Source organism: Calliphora vicina, chromosome 1, assembly GCF_958450345.1.
Source record: "Calliphora vicina chromosome 1, idCalVici1.1, whole genome shotgun sequence".
Lineage (NCBI taxonomy): Eukaryota > Metazoa > Arthropoda > Insecta > Diptera > Calliphoridae > Calliphora > Calliphora vicina.
Genome location: NC_088780.1, coordinates 37,519,228 through 37,539,033, shown reverse-complemented (window position 1 = coordinate 37,539,033; position 19,806 = coordinate 37,519,228).

The following is a 19,806-nucleotide window of genomic DNA, read 5'->3' as shown; positions in this document are numbered from 1 at the left end:
TACCTAAAAATATTAAAAATTTTTATTTTGAAGTATAATTTGGTGAAGGGTATATAAGATTCGGCATAGCTCACTTTCTTGTTTTTTGTTAATTCTTTTCAATGTCTGCGATACGAACTTCTGTCACTGCCTTCATGAAATCCACAAATACGAATAATAATGAGGGCTTAGAGCACTTTCTAATAGTACATTTTCCAAAACTGTTTTCATCAATATTTTGAAGAAATTGTACGATAGGATGATCGGCGAATTCATGTCACTTATCTCTTGCAAACACATTCTGCAGAGGTTTTACCAGGACTTTATATCCTGACATTATTCGTTTCAGATGCCATGAATTGTCGTAGTGTAAATATTCGAGAATTTTTTGATTTATTCTACAATTGCAACTGAAATCACTACTTCGAATTAATATTTTAAACAAGTTCGACTGTTAAAAGAATGCTAATAACACTCCCAAGGACTTTCAGGATGACTCTTTACTAACGGAATATTTAAAAACTAACTATTCCGTGCAATTTACGCGAGGAACATTTTTCTTGCTATCAAAGTTTTATGTTCTCCAATTGGGAATTTTAGGTCATTATGTCGCTCTGTGGTGAATACAAGAGGAACTGAAGCCAGTTTCAGATTTCATAAATCCTTGGCTATTGAGGATATGTGAGCCATATCCCACTACAACGTACTTATGACGTATAAGTTTACCGAATTTTCATCTGGAAAAAATTTGATTGGAATACATGGACCGAGAAGGGAAAAAAAGAATATTATTTGTTCTTTAAGAACGCAAAATTAACCTGGGAATATTTAGACTTGGCTGATTATAAAGTGCGACTTAGATATTACATGGTGATAACATCTGCCAAACGCAAATCATGGAAACGTTTCTGTGAAAACGTAGTAATGTCTTGCATTTCTTAAAATGTAAATGATGTCTGAACTATATCGGGTGACACCAACATTCCCGGTTTGATCCAATTCCGAGCTTTAGGCCACTAGATTACATCCTTAACTTCCCTCCTAATCAGTTTTAATTGTTAATCAGTACAGTTGTATACCCTCGAAACTGCAGACTATTTCGGATCTAATGCTATTTGGATGTTGAAGATATACTTATGCTATCTTAAGTTATCGTTATATTTATTCACAAAGTGGGAAATCATTCTCACTCCACTCACCATATTTTCTTCAAAAAATTTGGTAAACTTGCTGAGATTACAGGAGCGATGCCTTTTCGAGTCTCCGGTTCTGTTGTTAATTTGTTAAGCAATTCATTTTAGTACCTGGGATGTTAATGAGCAAAAAGGCAGGACAGCTCTTCAACAAAAAAAAAATATTCAGGAAGGATATAGACTGAACTGCCTATGAACTGTCATTTTCGTAATTACAATGTCATACAATCAAGTGCGAATCTTGGATGATGTTCTCCGATTGGGAGCTTTAAGCTAGGCTGTTTGATATCTTATAGCTCTTTGGCTATTAAGGATATATTCATGCTATTTTAAGTTGTAGTATATCTCGCTATATGAAAGGATGAGTATGAGAAAACACATTGAACTTTGAATACACTGGAAAGGATTGAGGAATATTATCTCTGTAAAACGATATATCCAAATTATTTATATATTTATAACAGGAACTAATCAAGCGCGACTGCTGTAAATGGGATAGAAAATCTCTTTCCTTTGGCGAATACATCAAGACAGCTTTAATTGGCATCGAGAACATCTCTATAAAATGGATAATTGAGTTGTAATCGAGATTCATCCAATTCTTGGGGTAGGAATCTAGTTGCACAAAAGCGTATCATCTTAGTTTTCGGTTGGGCAATGCGAAATTGTCATACATTAGGAACCTGTCTTTTGTCCTAACATTTTGCACAATACCATGACCAATCCCTCTGAAAAAGTTAAATATCTTGATAACGTTTTGTACAGTAAGTGGAGTTTCAAATTTAATGTTGCAAAATGGGCGAAACAAGTAAGAGAATCATTGGAAATATATCTTGATATCGCTCTGTGAGTAACGAAAGCTACATTTCGCCTTTGCTCCTGTAATAGGATCATTGGAAAGAGCTAGGAGCTGCAAGCAAGAAAACTGCTTGCACACAAACGTATCATCTTAGTTTGGGCTGAACAATTCGAAATTGACAAAAATACTATCCCCAATCCTTTGCACAATACCGAAATTAATCATACTGACAAAGTTAAATATCGTTCTGTACAGTAAGTGGTGCTTCAAACTGAATATCGTGGAATGAATTAAGAATTCGAAGGTCGAGCTATGCTCATTGGAAATATATCTTTATATCATTCTGTACAGTACATGAAGTTTCAAACTTAATGTCATGGAATGAGTAACGAAGGCGACATTTGGTCTTTTCTCCTGCATGAGGATAATTGGTTCTATTCTTCAATTTTTTTTTATCATATTCTTCTGTTAATGTTAAATATCTTGATATCGCTGTGTACAGTAAGTGGAGCTTCAAACAGAATGTCGTGGATGAGTTAAGAAGGCGAAGGTCGATCTATGCTCATTTTAAATATATCATTTTATCATTCTGTATAGTACATGGAGTTTCAAACTTAATGTCTTGAAATGTGTAACGAAGGCGACATTTAGTCTTTGCTCCTGCAAGAGGATAATTGGTAAGAGCTCACGCATTGGTTCTATTTATCTGGAGAAAGGGACCTTTTTGGGATTGCTATAAAATGTGTTACATTCGGATGCTCGTAGAAGGAGATGGCAATAAACTCAGTGTCATATATTAAGAAATTAAGTTTATCACTTTAGTGTTATTAAGTCACAGGTTAAGGAAGAAGGACTAGCTAATATCGAGTATCGTTTCAACCACAGTCGTGAATGTTTATTACGACACTGGAATCCTCGTTAAAGAGGAAATAACCTGATCATATCTTATCGAGATGGCGAGTGGTTTAACATACGTATAATTTGGGTACGTGAAGAGGATCATAATTGGAAATCTCAAGTATATGCATTACCTAACCACAATTATCTTGAAAACATTGATTTTGCTGAAGGAGAAAAGGTTAGGAAATATAACATCTTATATTCACTAGTAACCGTTGAAGGATAGTCAGATAACTAGTGCCACATCAGTACATTATATGACTAGAATACATATTTGCCTCATTATAAGGACTTCTGTTGGAGCTGCAGAGATGGGAACGAGGTGGTGAAGTTGAACATTTATGTCATTGTCCCGCATTGATAAGGAAACCAGTAAATCGGTTGTATTTTATGAATTTTCGGATAATGGATTGTCTTGCAAATTTTGAATTCGGTATATGACTGCAGAGTTGGAGACGTGACATGTACCTCTATTAAGATTTGAGGGATAGCCAGGCATCTAAACATATAACCTTAGTTGAGCTGGATAGCTGGACACTGGTTCATTGCCAGCGATTGGGAGTTGATTATAATGACCGAGGAGAATAACTTTAAACACTAATATGTTACTGCCCCCTACGTCCAATTCTTACTTACGGATCTCTTGTATGGTGGACTGCAACTAGAAGGAAGTATGTCGTAGACCAACTATACAAAGTCCAGAGATCAGCCTGCATTGATATAACCGAACTAGTCCTTCAGAGGCACTGAACACTATATTGCACCTTGTGCCAATCGACCTTCACATAATGGCCACCTCTGCCTGCAGCGCAACTAGGCTTCAAGCATCTGGTTGTTGGAGATCGAGAACATATGGCCTCGCGGGGATTTTGGGCCAGTTGCCTTCAATCGTTCTCCAACCATCTGACTATAATACTCCATACACAGATTTTGATAGGGTATTCAAGGTCTTAATTCTCTCCAGGAGTGAGTGGGGTAGGGTTAATTTCGTGTACATATATGACACTAGGATATATACAGACGGTTCTAAAATGAGTTGTGGTGTTGGTTCTGGCGTCTTCTGTGACGAACCTGAGGTAGGCATCTCGTATCGTCTTCCGAATGAGTGTAGTATTTTCCAGGCGGAAATTTTTGCAATCATGGCAACTTGCAATACTCTATATGATCATAATACCAGTGACAATATAGGTATTTTTGTTGACAGTCATGCGGTACTTCTCTCACTGAATGCCTACACAACTTCAGCTTCACTAGTTAGGCAATGTAGGAATTCTCTGTCAAGGCTAGGTCGTCTATCTGACATTACTTTGGTTTGGGTAATGAATAGGCAGACGAACTAGCCAGAATGGGACCTGCCTTAGATATCCCCAATGTGTTCTCAGTAGCAATTCCACTGGGGACTATTAAAGGTATCATCTTCAGACATTTTCTTACAAAGGCTGATGGCGTAATAGACACATGTAGGGTAGCCAAGTTGATGTGGCCATCTTTTAACGATAAACTTATTATGCAACTGATAACCCGGAACAGAAGGGATATATCAAGATTGCTGGCAGTATTTACGGGACACTGGGCGTTAGGCAAGCACGCAAATCGCCTGGGACTCCATTTTAACGACCATTGTCGTAGATGTAAAGATAGGGAAAAAGAGGAAACGATATTCCACCTTCACTGCGAATGCCAAGCCCTGAGTGTCAAGAGACATAAATTCATGGGCAACTAAACTCAATGACCTACTGAGATATCTCACAGTTGGGTTTAGCAAGCACGACTTTTTTGTGCACATTTTAGATACATTGCGATGTAAACGACGAGTGGTGTGGTCTTATCAAAACGGGGTCACTTCGACTCTACTTGATTGTTCGCACGAAGTGAACTACAACGTAAACCAACCAACCATCCCTACGTTGACAAGTAAATTAATGATATTTATGGAATCGGTTATGTTTGATAGACTTTCGGAAAGTTCTTTCTACGGTGGAGACTCTAATAGTGTATTGGATTTGACTCTGGACTAACAGGATTCTTCGGTATAAATAATAAATTAATTTTTCCTATACAAGAATTTTCTCAATTGCAAGCATTTACAGTTTTATTAAGTGACCTTATAAATATAAAGCGAATATTAAATAATAAATAAATAATGAAATAAGTAGCGTACGTTTGCTAGCTGCAGCAATAAGGCAAATAAATAAAAAAAAATAATTTTTATAATAAATAAATCGTGTGAACTTAATGCAACACTGGGGGTCTATACGAGTTCATGAGGTTGTTATTGCTGTTTTTTTTTTGTCATATATTTGATTTCGTTTGTTTTTTTTTGTTTAATTTATTATTTGAATGGCAAATTTTAGCAATGAATGAGAATGAATGAAAGCATGAATGTGATATGATGCTTATGTTTTTTTTCCAGTGTTTTTAGTACTTCAGAGAAAAAGCTCGACAAAGTTTAATGAAAATAAAAACAAACAAAAGCGCAGTTAGAAACGCAAATTTTTGTTTAAACCGAAATTTCTTTTGTAAACTCATTATTATTATTGTTGTTGTGTGTTTTGTTTTTATGTAGTCGTGGTAAACAACAAAAAACAACAACACTCATGTGCTTAAATACATGTAAAATACGGTTGAAAAAACAAAAGAACTCAAAAGAACTGTCAAAATGACAGTTAAGTTGGTTTGTCAAAGTGAACAAGGGCATCATCGATTAAACACATATAAATACGCAAAACCGTGGTGAGCAATCAGTCAATCGTCATTTATATTCATTCATTCAGTCAGCCACGTATTTATTCTTATTCGTTTGTTCTTTGATTCGTTTATTTGCAATATTCCTTTATGATTTCTTTTTTTTTACTGCAGAGTTGATTTATTTTGAATTGAATTGATTTGAGTTTCCGCTTGAATAAATTGTTGCTGTGTGCTTTTTCGCCAGTTTACATTCAAGGTTGTTGAAACTTTAAAGTTTTTCTTCATTAAGATTTTCTTTTAAAAATGTTTGCTCTTTTTTTTGTAGAAAAATCAAATGTTTTTCTTGACAATAAAGTTTTTCTTTTTGGTCCTTCGAAACATGCTATGGGGTTAGAAAATGAGGGAACAGAAGGCAAAAGAAGTGATATAGAAAACTGATTGAGATAGAATTGGTCCTTTGAGTTCTTCGAGCTGACTCTTAAGGGGATAGTCTTGATTATAAAGAGTTCGTTTTTGGTCCTTCGAATCATTTTCTTGGCTTTATAATTGAGACATAGTCACAGAAGACTAAATCAGTGATAATTAGTTTATTTTAGGGTTTGAAAATGAGAGAACAGAAGGCAAAAGAAGTTATATAGCAAATTGATTGAGACAGAATTGGTCCTTTGAGTTCTTCAAGCTGGCTATTAAAAGGATAGTCTTGATTATAAAGAGTTCGTTTTTGGTTCTTCGAACCATTCTCTTGGGTTTGGAATTGAGAGATAGTCACAGAAGGCTAAAATATGTTTATGGAGGCAGATTGTAAACCAAAATTCTTCCTTCGAGCCATTGCTGTAGACGAATGACTGAAAAAGATTGTGACCAAACTTTCTTTTCTTTAAATCCTCGTTCATAGAATCTATTATTGGTCTAGATTTTCTATTAACAATGTTACAGTAAAGAGCTGGTAGGATAGGTTAGGTTCCATGGGCAGCCGCTCCTCAAAGCAGCACACTTGGGTCCATTCAAATCTGATCCCATTTTGATACTTAAGGGGTAGACAGCAGGGTATTTACAATACTTCCGTCGACTCCAAATTAAACCAACCAGATTCCCGGATGAAGGAGTAGATTCGTCTGAGATTCATCCTTGATCTCTTCCAAGCATGATAGGAATGGAAGTCCGAGGATACGTTCCCTCAAGTTTGTCAGAGCCGGGCATTGACAGAAAAGGTGATACACAGTCTCTTCCTCTTCTTCATTATGACAGCTTCTACAGTAATCATTGTACAGTAGGCCCATTCTTCTAGCATGTGTCCCGATTAATCAGTGTCCTGTAATAAAGGAAACAGTCAGCCTTATTTGCTCACGACGGTAGTCTATAAGTAGATTCATCCTGCAGGCATCATATACGGGTCAAGTCGACCTCGCTTTAGCACAGGAAAGTTCATTAGTCCACCTGTTTTGTGCAGTCTCATATAGTTTCTGCTGAACAGCCATCTTGCATTTGGCAAGGGAAATACCAAAAAAAGGGGTCGATCGCCTCCTCACTCATCATCGCACCCATTTTGGCCAAATCATCTGCTATACAATTACCTTGATTTCCATCATGTCCAGGGACCCATATATGCGTTATCCTAGAATGTCTCGCTATCTCATTTAGGGATACCCGGCATTCCTCGGTTAACCTAGATGTCGTGAAGCCACCCGCTATTCCGTTAACGGTAGCCTTGCTGTCAGTAAATATACATATATCACCAGACATTCGATAATACCTCAGCCAGTTGGATGCACGTTTAATGGCAGTAATTTCCGCCTGAAGAGCGGTACAGAAATTAGGTAGCCTAAAGTAGGATTTTACCCCAAAGTTTTCAATTTAGAAACCTCCACCGACCCTATTCCCCCTATTAGAGCCATCAGTGTATATCCGTATGTCATCAGCAGGTTGAAGAGTCTGCGCTGCCATAAATCCATATTCGGGATCATAATATTGAAATGCATATCGAAAAAAGGTTTTGCGATGCAGTAATCGACATTACCATTTATGTTCCCATAGTAATTCAGTATCCTAGAGTGTCCAAGGTCCTTACCAGATCACGAACAACCAGCATTTAGTCTCACAGCAGAGTTGAGAGCCATTTGTATCACCATCAAATCCTCTGGTAACCAGTTTAGAATAGTAAAAAGTGCCTTAGAGGAAGTAGACCTTATAGCGCCTGTAATCAGTATCACAATAGTCCTTAGAACTCGTTCAACGGCCTTCCGGTGAGTAGCATTATCCAAGGCCTGCCACCACACCAGTACTCCATAGAACAAGATAGGTTTGACGACTGCTTTGAAAATCCTATTGATACCTTTCGGCATAATACCCCAGCTGATAGTATAGACTTTTAATAAAATATTATATAAATTATGTAAAGAAAAACATTTTCTCTTTTTAAATTACATTTTCTAATGTAAATTGTTAATGTAATTACATATACATATTTTAAATAAAACATATTTTCAATTTGTATGCATTTATCATTTTCATTAAAATTCTCGTTATTATTTTTTTTTTCATTAATGTTCCTACATACAATATATATTATATATTATGTTCTTATGTAGCTGTTTTTGTTTGATTCTTTTCTATCTTCCAGGGCTGTTGTTCCATTCATTCTGTTCATTAATAATTTTCCATAAATAAGAATGCATTTCACAGTGTGAAACTTTTGTTTAGGTTTTCTTCGTTTCATTTCGTAGACAATTATTAGGGTTTCATGGAAATAATTTTTGTATTTTAAATGGAACATCATAACAAAATTAAACTTGCATACATTCATCCATAAACCCCTCCGCTCCTGCCGTTTGCCGCTGCGTCGCAAGAGCATGTTGGCCTGTTTGGTTTGGCGTACTAATGAAAAATTATAAGCTACAAAGAGTAATAAATTATGGTAAAAAAACAATTTATATTTGAAAATAATAATTAAAAAAAGTACAAATTAACACCAGGAACATGGTTAAAAATTAATTAATAAAGTAGGAAATAGAAAAGAAGAATCGTTGAAAAGGGTTTGAACAGGGTGAAAGAGGAGGAGACAGACAGTCAACAAGATAGAAAATTATATAATTACAGCTAAAATTACTAAATTGATTTCTGAAACGTGAAAAAAATATAAATATAACAAATCACTTTATTAAACTTTGAAATATTAGCGGTTTAGTTAAACTCGATTAAATTTAAATGGTCACACATTCTTTATTGTCAATCTAAAACTCATTTCGTTCTAATTCGAAACTCAGAAATTATAATTGTTTCATCCTAAGAAAGTAAACCATAGTTGTTCCATTGTGCTTTCTATAAAAAAACATAGATTACCCATAAACTTCGCAGTTTTATTAAGGACCCAGTTTCCTATAAAAAACCTCTCATACTCTTTGTTTTTAAAACGGCCAAATGAAGGCAACAGCTCCAATGTTTCGTCATATTCCTTAAATGTCCTAAAGAATGCAATGTCTGAGAGATCTATACGATCGAGATTCAGTGTTACCATTGAGAATAGTTCTTAAAAAATTAGTCTAGATTTATTTCCGAAAAATTTACATCCAAAAGGTTTTCTGAATCAATTGGAGAAAATCATCCTGAACGCGACTTAAAAGATCAATACAGTGCACTCGCGATAATATGAACTAATTAAAACCAGGCCAGTTCACATTTGCAAGATTGTTCACATTTGCGAATGGCATCTAATACCCATCTACAAACATTTTTCCCACACAAACTGCTAAGGAAATCCCCAAATTATTATGAAGTTGAATTAGAATTTAACCACTACCCTGTTGATTTAGATTTCAACTCTGTGTAGATATATAAAATCCGTTAGAAAAAACAAAAAATAAGTTGTTCACATTTTAAAGCTTTTGTACTAAGTTCATATTTTAGAGTAGCCAATGAATTAAAAATGTGTTCATATTATCTCGAGTATAAGTATGAAAAATCCATTGAAACCTTTACAGAATCTCTTGAACCAAGAAAAACATCGTAAGCTTATAATTAACAAATGGAAGTAATGTAGTAAATGCCCATGCGCTACCCTCTGACTAAATAAACAGATTGAACGCGGTTTACAACTAGTGTATAGGAACCAGATGGACCTTGGAATGGCTATCATCGTTGAAATATCTCTCAGTTTTATGAAACCTTTACTGAACCTATTGAACCAAGAAAAATATCTTAAGTCTAAAATTAACAAATGGAAAGAAAATATTAAATGCCCACGAGCTACCGTCTGCAATATTTTGAATGTTATTAAACTGATTCGTATAAATTATGGCTTCGCTAATTACCCTGTTTGATTAAATACCAAAAACTACAGGTATTTCCAAATCGGACCCCTATTAGCTAACCAATCGGCTCGTTCGTTCTCAGCATTGCCCTCATGCACAGGTACCCAGCCCATTGAACGTTCAAAGAAGTAACGCTGTCCATGACGAAACCCAAACTTTCTGTATGACAAAAGTCCAATTGTCCCATTATCTCATTCTCAAACACTCAAAAGCGCATATAAGGATAGCGTTAATATGAGCGGAAAATATTTATGTGTAAGAATCCATTGGAATATCCCTTGAATCCTCGGCAAACCACACATTATCAACATTTTAATGTCACTAAGACTTATTTGAATTCTTGTCCATTCTAGGACAAATGCAAATACAACGGTTGTTCTCAAATATCCCGACAATTCGCATATGCCCAACCACGTTACGTTACTGTTGGCCTAGATACACTCTTATAATCCAGGGTACTGGCTAGAACCCAGATTATAAGAGGGACCTGGTAATCCAAGTGACGGTCCTGTCAAGTGTAACTTCAATATATTTTACTTCATTCGAAAACTCTACGTCTGATAATCTCTACGTCACAAGAATTATTTTGGTCCCCGCGACACTTAGGGGTTATATCAAGAGCAATCTGCATATTTTCTGATGTCTTCCCACCCAGCAACAGAAAATATGAGATGAAAAACTATTCCAACAGTCGATTCTCAGTAGATACTACATTACCTTGTGGAACCTGCTTGCATGGTCTTCGATGATCCATCTAAAACCAACTTAATAACTCAATTGTCCCGCCTTTAAAGGACATCATTATGTTAAAAATGTATAAAAACAATTAAGTGGAACTGATATGTATGTATTTCCCGTGACCAAAATTTATTCAGAAAAGAGTTTGTATACTTAACCAGTTATTTCTTAATGATCAATCGACTCAGAATAATTAAAAATCATTATGTCCATCATCTGACTGGTTTTCCGTGACTGAAATAGCCATGAATTGGATGCGTTACTCAATGAAGATAGTTGTCAAACTAAACAAGAGCTTGCGAAATCATTGGGAGCTACTCAATCAACAATTTCAAAACGTTTGCAGGAAGCAGGATTCATCCAAAAGCAGGGAAAAACGAATTGAACTGAAACACGTTGAAAGACGATTTTTTATGTCTGAAATTCTGCAGTATGGAAAATTTCCAAATCCTATTCTCACAATATTTAGTTTCCAAAATGGTTAAGTCAGGCGAAGAACTGCCTACTGGTACCTGGAAGCACTAAGACAGAGCCTATATGCGAGGAATGAAGAACACAACTCATATGATATTTCAGTAGTATTGCACAGATATATTACATGATTACAAGTTCTTGTTACCGAAGACCCATGAATGTCGATAAACACACATAGGGCTAAATAATAATCACCTGGAGCCTTCTAAATCAACGTCATCTCGTAATGAGTGGAAGTCACTGTGGATTTTCCAGGTTGATAAGCAAACTGAAAACAATGAATTGGAATCATCGAACGATAGGTTTTCCTAATGTGACATTGCAGCAGTTTATTCACTATTTTGAGGAAAAACTATCTGTGGCAGTTCAGCTCGATTTTACTTTGGTAGCTAATTTGACTTAACACCAGTCTTTGGTATAAAGATCACTTTAACCAAGTCTCTGGTACATTCTCCATAATAGATGTAATCATAGATAAATACCAGGGAATTTAAATGGGCGAAATTTACTTTAACTTCACTATTCCGAAAATAGTGCGATTACTTTTTGGTTATTTAAGGTATTTAAGGTAACAACGTGTAATTCGCAGATGAAACAAATTGAACCTGAAACGAGAGTATATGGAAGGAGTGTATAATTCTCCTCTGGTGATTGTATGTACGTTCCATTCGAATGTTTTAGCGTAAAATTTTCTTTGCTGTGATTCTGAAGTTAGGTCTTATGCGGGCGAATTTCATCAGGAAGATTGTAAATATTCTCGCCGCGGCACCGCCATGTTGATCTCCTAATTTCCCTTTGTGTTCGGGGGACAAATTATGTATGTTCTTCAGACATATAATACAAACTGAGATATTTAAAATGGGATTAGGCGATACTATATGATATCTTAATGTCACTTAATATTTGTGGTACTTTTATCTACCCTGAATCCTTATAAACTAAACAATTTAATAACAAAATAACCAAAGTATGATTGCATTCCATTTAAAGGCTTCAGTGTAGATCTCCGCTGAAGCTTACTGGTTCTGAGTTGTGTTCGGCCTAATCTAACAGGTTCTTTAAATGTTTTTCTATGTATTTATTTTTAAAGAATTTTTTTTCAGCGTTCTGTGGTTTGTCTTTTTATTGACTGCTCAAAAAGGATTTAAATAAAAAAAAAACAATTAAAAACATGTCACTTCATGTCAGCAAACAAAAAAAAAACTTGTCAACATTCATGCTAATAATTATCACTTCTCATCTACTATCATATTCATATCAGCATATCCTTTAAACGCTCCTTCTTATTTGAATTTTTCTCACTCTCTCTTAGGTTATGTTTGTGTTTTCCTTTTATCTTTCACTCTCTTTGCCTTGGCTCTTCCTCCTTTTGTTTGGCTCTTGCTGTTTATGATTTTGTTTAACCCATGTTTGCGTTGACATATTTATTGCTCAGCATGATCTAATATTCGCAGTTTTGCAAGTTTCTTTGTGTCATCTTTATTATTGTCATTTATTACTTTTTGTTCATTTTTTTCCAGCTCTTTCCCTTTACATTTCGTATGTATGTATGTATGTTTGTTTGTGTGTGTCTCTCTTTTGTTTGAGTTATTGTTGCTGTCTCTTGTAATTTGTCGCTGTGGGATGTTTTGTTTTGGCTAAAATTGTTTTTCTTTACGTTGTTGCTGTTGTTTTTGTTTGTGTCATGACATTTGGTTGTCTTTGAGTTGAATCCCGTGCCCTTTGCCTCTGGGGGTTTCATTTTAATACAAATGTAATTAGTTTTCCATGTAATTGTAATTAAGAATTAAAAAAGGATATTAACCTTGGTTTACTTAATTGGAAATGAAATTTTAAATTCTAGTCGTATATGAAAGAGTGTTTATGTGTAAGAAGTGGTTAAAGGATGATTGCTAAATTTGTATCTTCCTGTATTTGTTTGAGGTCATTTAGCCACAATGATTATTGTGTCTGTGTCTAATGGGTGGAATTTTTGCCTTTCAATTTGGGGGTCAATATTCCAACTTGATAATCGGTGTTCCATATATTAAATGTGTCGGCTTAACAGCTTCAGATTATTCCCCTTTTAATGTTCAGCATATTAATTGGTTTGAAAATAATTAAAAATTAAAGAAGGTCTTTACTTAAAACTGGATTGTTGTTAAAATTCTACTGCAATAGGTCATACTTGGGTTAATTCTTTATATGAAAGTCCAAACCTGTGCTTTTTCGACCTAGTTTTCAATATGGAATATCCACAACACATCCCAATCTATTACCATTTCTGGGATCTAGTATATTCTATGATGAACTCGGGTTAAAGTTTTCAATAGGTCTTTCAGATATATTGGCGATTAGGGACGTATGTAAAATTGTACGCTAAAGAACATATGATTTAGTAAGACAGAGCAAGGTCAAGTATTGGTTGGGTTCATCCACACAGGAACTTCTACGTTAATGATAAGGCATACGAACCCAGCTAAGAAATCTTGAGACACTACCTTTAAAAGGCTGAGACACGCAGTTTACAACTCTTTTATAGGAACTGGAAGCACCGTTCGAGGTTAATAAAAGTGTTAACGAGTCACTGAGCGATAGGTGAGCAAGAAAGCAGACTAGTAGTTCCATTCGAACAGTTACTGCCGCACAGTTTTTTCAAATTTCAGAACATACTTGAATGATCTATCTGAGATATCAAGTACCAGACAGCGTGGTTTTGGTGGATACTTAAATGAGTTAGGATGGATCTAGGAGTCCTTTTCACTGACATTTGGACTTAATCTAGTTTTCACTGATCTCATTGAGTGGTTTGGTCTTGCCAATACGAAAATTTCGTGACGGAATCATATAAATTGTAATTGATGTGCAGCGAGCCAACCACATAAACCAAATAATCAACCGTTTCTCATTCAGAATTGCTGGAAGTTATATAGCTAGGATCTCCACATCTGCCAATAATGTCTATTCGACAATCATGAAGAACAAAAAAAAACGTGACTCACTCTCATTTCTTTAGGAGAAGGCTAACATGCTAATCATTTGGATCACAGGGTTCACGGATATAAATGAGAAAATCGGGGAGGAATTTCGGTTGTTGAATTTATGAAAGTCGCTTGCAAAGTTAGACTTGGGCATAGTACTGAAGAGTTGTCGAATATGAGATGTGTAGCCATCTAAATATAGACCGTCCTACCTCATTATTTCCTTTGAGTACGACGGATATCTCTGTCATAACTGTCATAAGGATTCGAATAGTATTCATGGAATCGGCTATATTCGTTGAAGTATCTGAATTATCTGACATTAAATTTAAGCTCGGGTGGAATGAACACGTAGCTTTATTCAAACTCATTATCTGATCGAATTGATTTATATATCAGTAATTTTCCACTTAGTAGGTGTTGTTTACAATATTTTAGAAGGGGGTTCTACATGGAAATAAAGTCCAAGGAATTGTGCAAATTGTATAGGATGAGTCCTGACCGCATAGTGGGCATAAGTTGGCAAAGGTATGGTCTATGCGGGGACAGAAGGCATTAAGAATGTTGTACCATCCAGTCAGCAGTTGCCACTGCGACTCTTGCTTTACGCGGCAGAATCTTTTAGGAGTCTGTTATCAAGTATGTTGGTATCCTAGTAACACCGAATTTTTGGCGACTCTAGGAATGTTATTCAAAGCTGTCATGAACGAGCTGCGATCAAATGAATACTGCAAGTACCTATATACGATCCTCTCGTTCATACTTAGGTCGTTTCCGACATGTCTTGGCTGAGTCCCCAACTGTTTGATTTCGAAGTTGGAATGGTCCTCTATTGACATCCCAGAATAAACTGTTGCATCAACATGACCTTGTGTTTCTTCACCTGTAGAATCTTAGTCTCCTTGGAACAGAATAGGGACCCTATAATTCTGAAAGGGCATGTTGAGTAGATAATTTTTGTAGAATAAACTTATAGTCCAGATGGTTTGAATTTTTTTTTACAGATTTTTAATTTTTTGATCGAATGTTAATGTCTGAGAGAATTCTTATTATCAGAGTTATATTGTGGAATTTTATGGGGATCTTTTTTGTAGAAGGTCTTAACCCTCTATCTACTTTATTTGACCTTTTTTTTCGAGAAAATCAATAAAAGTCCTTTCAAAAAAGACAATTAATGATTAAAATATTCGTCGCTATTCTGTTTCAATCAAAAAGTCTCAATTTATTGGACTTATTAAAATTAAATTTTGTATTCCAAAAACTAAGTTTTGACGACCACACGTTTTATTATTTTACAGTTTATTATGAGATCACTAGTTCAGTTGTTAAATACTCACTGATGACTTTTGAGTAACACGAATCTTACCAATTATGAAATTAAGAAATCTGAATGTTGCAAAAAAACTTAAGAATCGGAAAGATTTTTTATTAAATGCTTAAGTCGACAAAATTAACGCATGATTTGAATTTGCGTTAAATTTTTCATTGAAGTATCGCAGTAGATAACAGTTTAGGGTTAGTTAAAATGGAGCATTACATGAAAAAATCACGCGTTTTTATAGTTGAACATTATGTAAAATATTGTTACGTTTTAACCTTTTTAAAACGCTGGTTTATTTCCTTTAAATAAACTGGATACTTTTGATTGCAAATAAAAGCCGTTTAGTAGTTTAAAAATTGTAACAACTCTTTATTTATTCAAAATGTACAACAACCACATAATTAAATAGCCACTCAATGTTTTTTTATACACTTTTATAAATTCTCAGAATTACAGACACAATTTGTAATGTACACGAATTTACTTGAAAAAAACACAACACACTTTAAGGCACTTAGATGATGTTTATTCGATAAGCGTCTCTGATAAACTCACTCACGACTGCAACCTCTGCCACTATTTATAACACTGCATTACCATCTAGAAAGGAGGAAATTCAACGTTGTATCAACGAAATTCACACACATTAATGCAAACTGATCATGCACAATTTTCACAAAATAATGGAGGTCATTTGCCCGATGCCCATACATAAGTCTATACTGTGCACTTTATGATTAAATAAAAAATAACAATCAAAACAGATAAAGTGACTCGATTTTAAATGTTGGCTATATACAAACCTGTCACCATTTATCTCGGAATGGTTTCAATTTCCATTAGATTTTGTTCTACCTTCATTATATTCCAATTAATTCTGTTAATTTGCAAAAAATAAATATTTTATTTTTTTTTAATATTGAATTGGCAATGTTTTGTTTATTAAATCAAAAATTAAGTAAAGATGTGAATTACAACTTGAAGAAAACCCAATAGTATTAAATAAAATTCAATTCCACGGAAGGTGTTTCTTTTCAAAAATTTTCGTTTTACTCATTGTGAAAAAGCAAAATTAAAATAATTCCACTTTCGATAGGAATAGCATTCTTTGATAGACCTCAACATTCACGAGTTTATGGAATGAACTTGTTATTAAATCTTTTTTGTTGTATGAATCTTCTGCATTTGTTTTGGAACTTTAAGCATCTTTTAGAGAAAGCCAAGATCAAAAAACATCACATAATTCCCGGAAAATTTCCGGGGATTTTGGGAATTCCCGTGTAAAACTCTAATTATCACTAAACCAAACGATGTTTAGGACTACTGCCCTGGTACTGGATGTTGTGATATAATTATGTTTTTTTTTGGGATTTTTATTAAATTTTATAAAACAATAAAGATACAGAAACTTAATTCACAATTTGGCTTCACTTCACTTGTCCGTTTTTATACCCATCAACAAAATTATGGATTTTGTTACTTATTCCATTTGTAACATAGTGAAATATTGGTCTTAGAACTAAATATTATATGCTCTGGGTTCTTATGTCCGTCCGTCTATATGTTGAAGGTACGATAGGGCCTCGAGGGAATGACGTGGGAGGTTAAAATATTCATCAAATATTCGTTGTTGATCGGGTGAACCAGATAAATGTTTTTATACAAAACGCACAATAACCGGTGCTCGTATTATTTTGGCGATGGGTATACAAGATTCGGTACAGCCGATTATAAAACTCTTGCTTGTTAATATTGACATGCACTCATTCTAGATCAACTCTAGTACCTGTTGACATAATAGAGGGATAAATGGATTGGTTATTCATTACATCACCTGACAAATTAACTGAAATGTAATCGATTGAGCCATTAAGGAAACATACGCAATGTATGTCGAACCCCTAGCTCTGGAAATTGATAACACAGTCAACAGCAAAAAAAAAAAGGCTTCTCTAACCAGATTTGATGCGTCAGATTACCTAAGTACAAAAGTGATAAAATTTTTTTAATTCTTGGACAGATTTTTTTTTAAAATTTTTTTTTTCTAAAATTGTGAATTTTTGTAGATGTTTCTCTACATAATTTATGATAACTGAAAAAGGGTTAGTCCGATATTGTTGAAGTAAACTTAAAAAAGTTCCAATTTACATAACCTTTAATACGTTTATATATTGCGTTTTAATCGGCTCAGTAGTTTCGGAGTTAATAAATTGAAGCAAAAAATATATTTTTTACGTGAAAAATGCATTTTTTTGTTTTAAAAAAATCATGAAAAATCGAAATCGGCAGAATTTTTTCAGATTTATTACATTATCGTAAAGCCACATGTAATAGGAAGAAAATGAGATATCGATCATAAAAATGGAATGATTTTGTTCGAATTTATTCACAACTAGCTGACCCGACAGACGTTGTCCTGTCCAAGCAACAACAGCATACGTGTAAATAAATGTACATATTTAGAGTTTTTATATAAGTATCGAATTTTAGTCAATTTTGGTTCAGAAATATGAGTGATCATAGATCGAGCTGCTTTTCTTGATTAAACGTTTATTGGCCAAGTTATTAGCGAATTGAGATATTTTAAATTTTTATATAAAAAATCGGTGTTTGGCCAGAAATATGAGTGATCCCAGATCGAGCTCCTTTTCTTGATTAAACGCTTATTGGCCAAGTTGTTAGCAAATTCAGATATTTTGAGTTTTTATATCAAAAAATCAATTTTTGTTCAGAAATATGAATGATCACAGATCGAGCTCCCTTTATTGATTAAACGCTTATTGGCCAAGTTACCAACGATTTTAGACATTTTGAGTTTTTATATAAAAAAAACGATTTTTGGCCAGAAATATGAGTGATCACAGATCGAGCAGCTTTTCATGATTAAACGCTTATTGGCCAAGTTATTAGCGATTTTAGATATTTTGAGTTCTTATATAAAAAATCGAGTTTTTGTCAGAAATATGATTGATCACAGATCAAGCCCTTTTTCTTGATTAAACGCTTATTGGACAAGTTATTGGCGTATTTAGATATTTTGAGTTTTTATATAAAAAACCGATTTTTGGCCAGAACTATGATTGATCACAGATCGAGCTCTTTTTCTTGATTAAACGCTTATTGGCCAAGTTATTATCGAATTTTGATATTTTGAGTTTTTACATAAAAAATCGATCTTTGGCCAGAAATCTCCTTTTCTTGATTAAACGCTTATTGGCCAATATATTAGCGATTTTAGATATTGTGAGTTTTCATATAAAAAATCTATTTTTGATCAGAAATATATCAAACTCTATTGAATAGAAAGAAAAAAATAGTAAATAGGAACTGCAAACGGAAAACTGCACCTCAGGACGATCGAAATATCGGCAGAATCATCAAATGCAATCCATTTAATCTGTCAAGCTAATAAAAACCGAATGAAATTTAGAAGTTATTGATATGATGCCGACTGGTTTACATGCAAATATCGCAATATTTTGTGAACAGGAGGGTCTAAACTGGTTTTATTTGGAAGTTCAGGCTGTAGTTAATATATTCGACGTCCACTCTCTTTTGTATTTTTCGTGGTACTGCTATTATCTTGTTCGCAACTGTATGTGAAAATTTGTACATAGCATGGGGAAAATATTTTCAAAATTCAATCAATCTAAAGAAGATTATTAACCACTCAATTTTATGTTATCATAAATTATGTGGAGAAACATCTACAAAAATTCACAATTTTAGAAAAAATAATACCCTCCCCACTATGGTGGTGTAGGGTATAAATACTTCTCCACATAATTTAAAATTTGGACCATATTTGAACTACTGGTACCACAATACATCAAAACTGTGTAGTGGTTTAAAAAGCCTCTAAATTTTTTTTTGATTTTGTTGCCTTGTGTAATTATAGCGATTAAATCATACAAAATTAAAGTGACCCCAGAAGTAGCACAAAAGAATTGCCCAATAAACTTAGTAATAATAAAACCATTATATTAATAAATTGAGTTTATCTAATGGATTTCTAAGCATAATAACACCAAGTGGTTTCTAAATGGTTACATGAAAAATTAAACAATACATATGACAAATGACGGAGATACCAAAAAATAAATGAAAGCAAAAGGCTATTCATGTTACAAATATAAACGGAAATGGAACAATTGTAGTGTAAAGGTTTGTTTTACAATCAACAAAACAACTGTTTATGCCCCTCAATTAAAATCTTGCAAAAAGGATTTGTTGCAAGGAGTTGACAAACACCAAGGCACTCACACGCACACTACCACCGCAGTGGGTGAGGAAACAAAACGAAAAGGAAAACCTGAATAAAAACACCCGCTATGAAACGCGTGCGTCGTCATTTCCATGAGAAATGAGACAAAACACACAGAAATTTCCATTTTGGCAAAACATCCAGCAAATGTGCTCGTAAAGAAAGAAGACAGCTTCTTTAGCT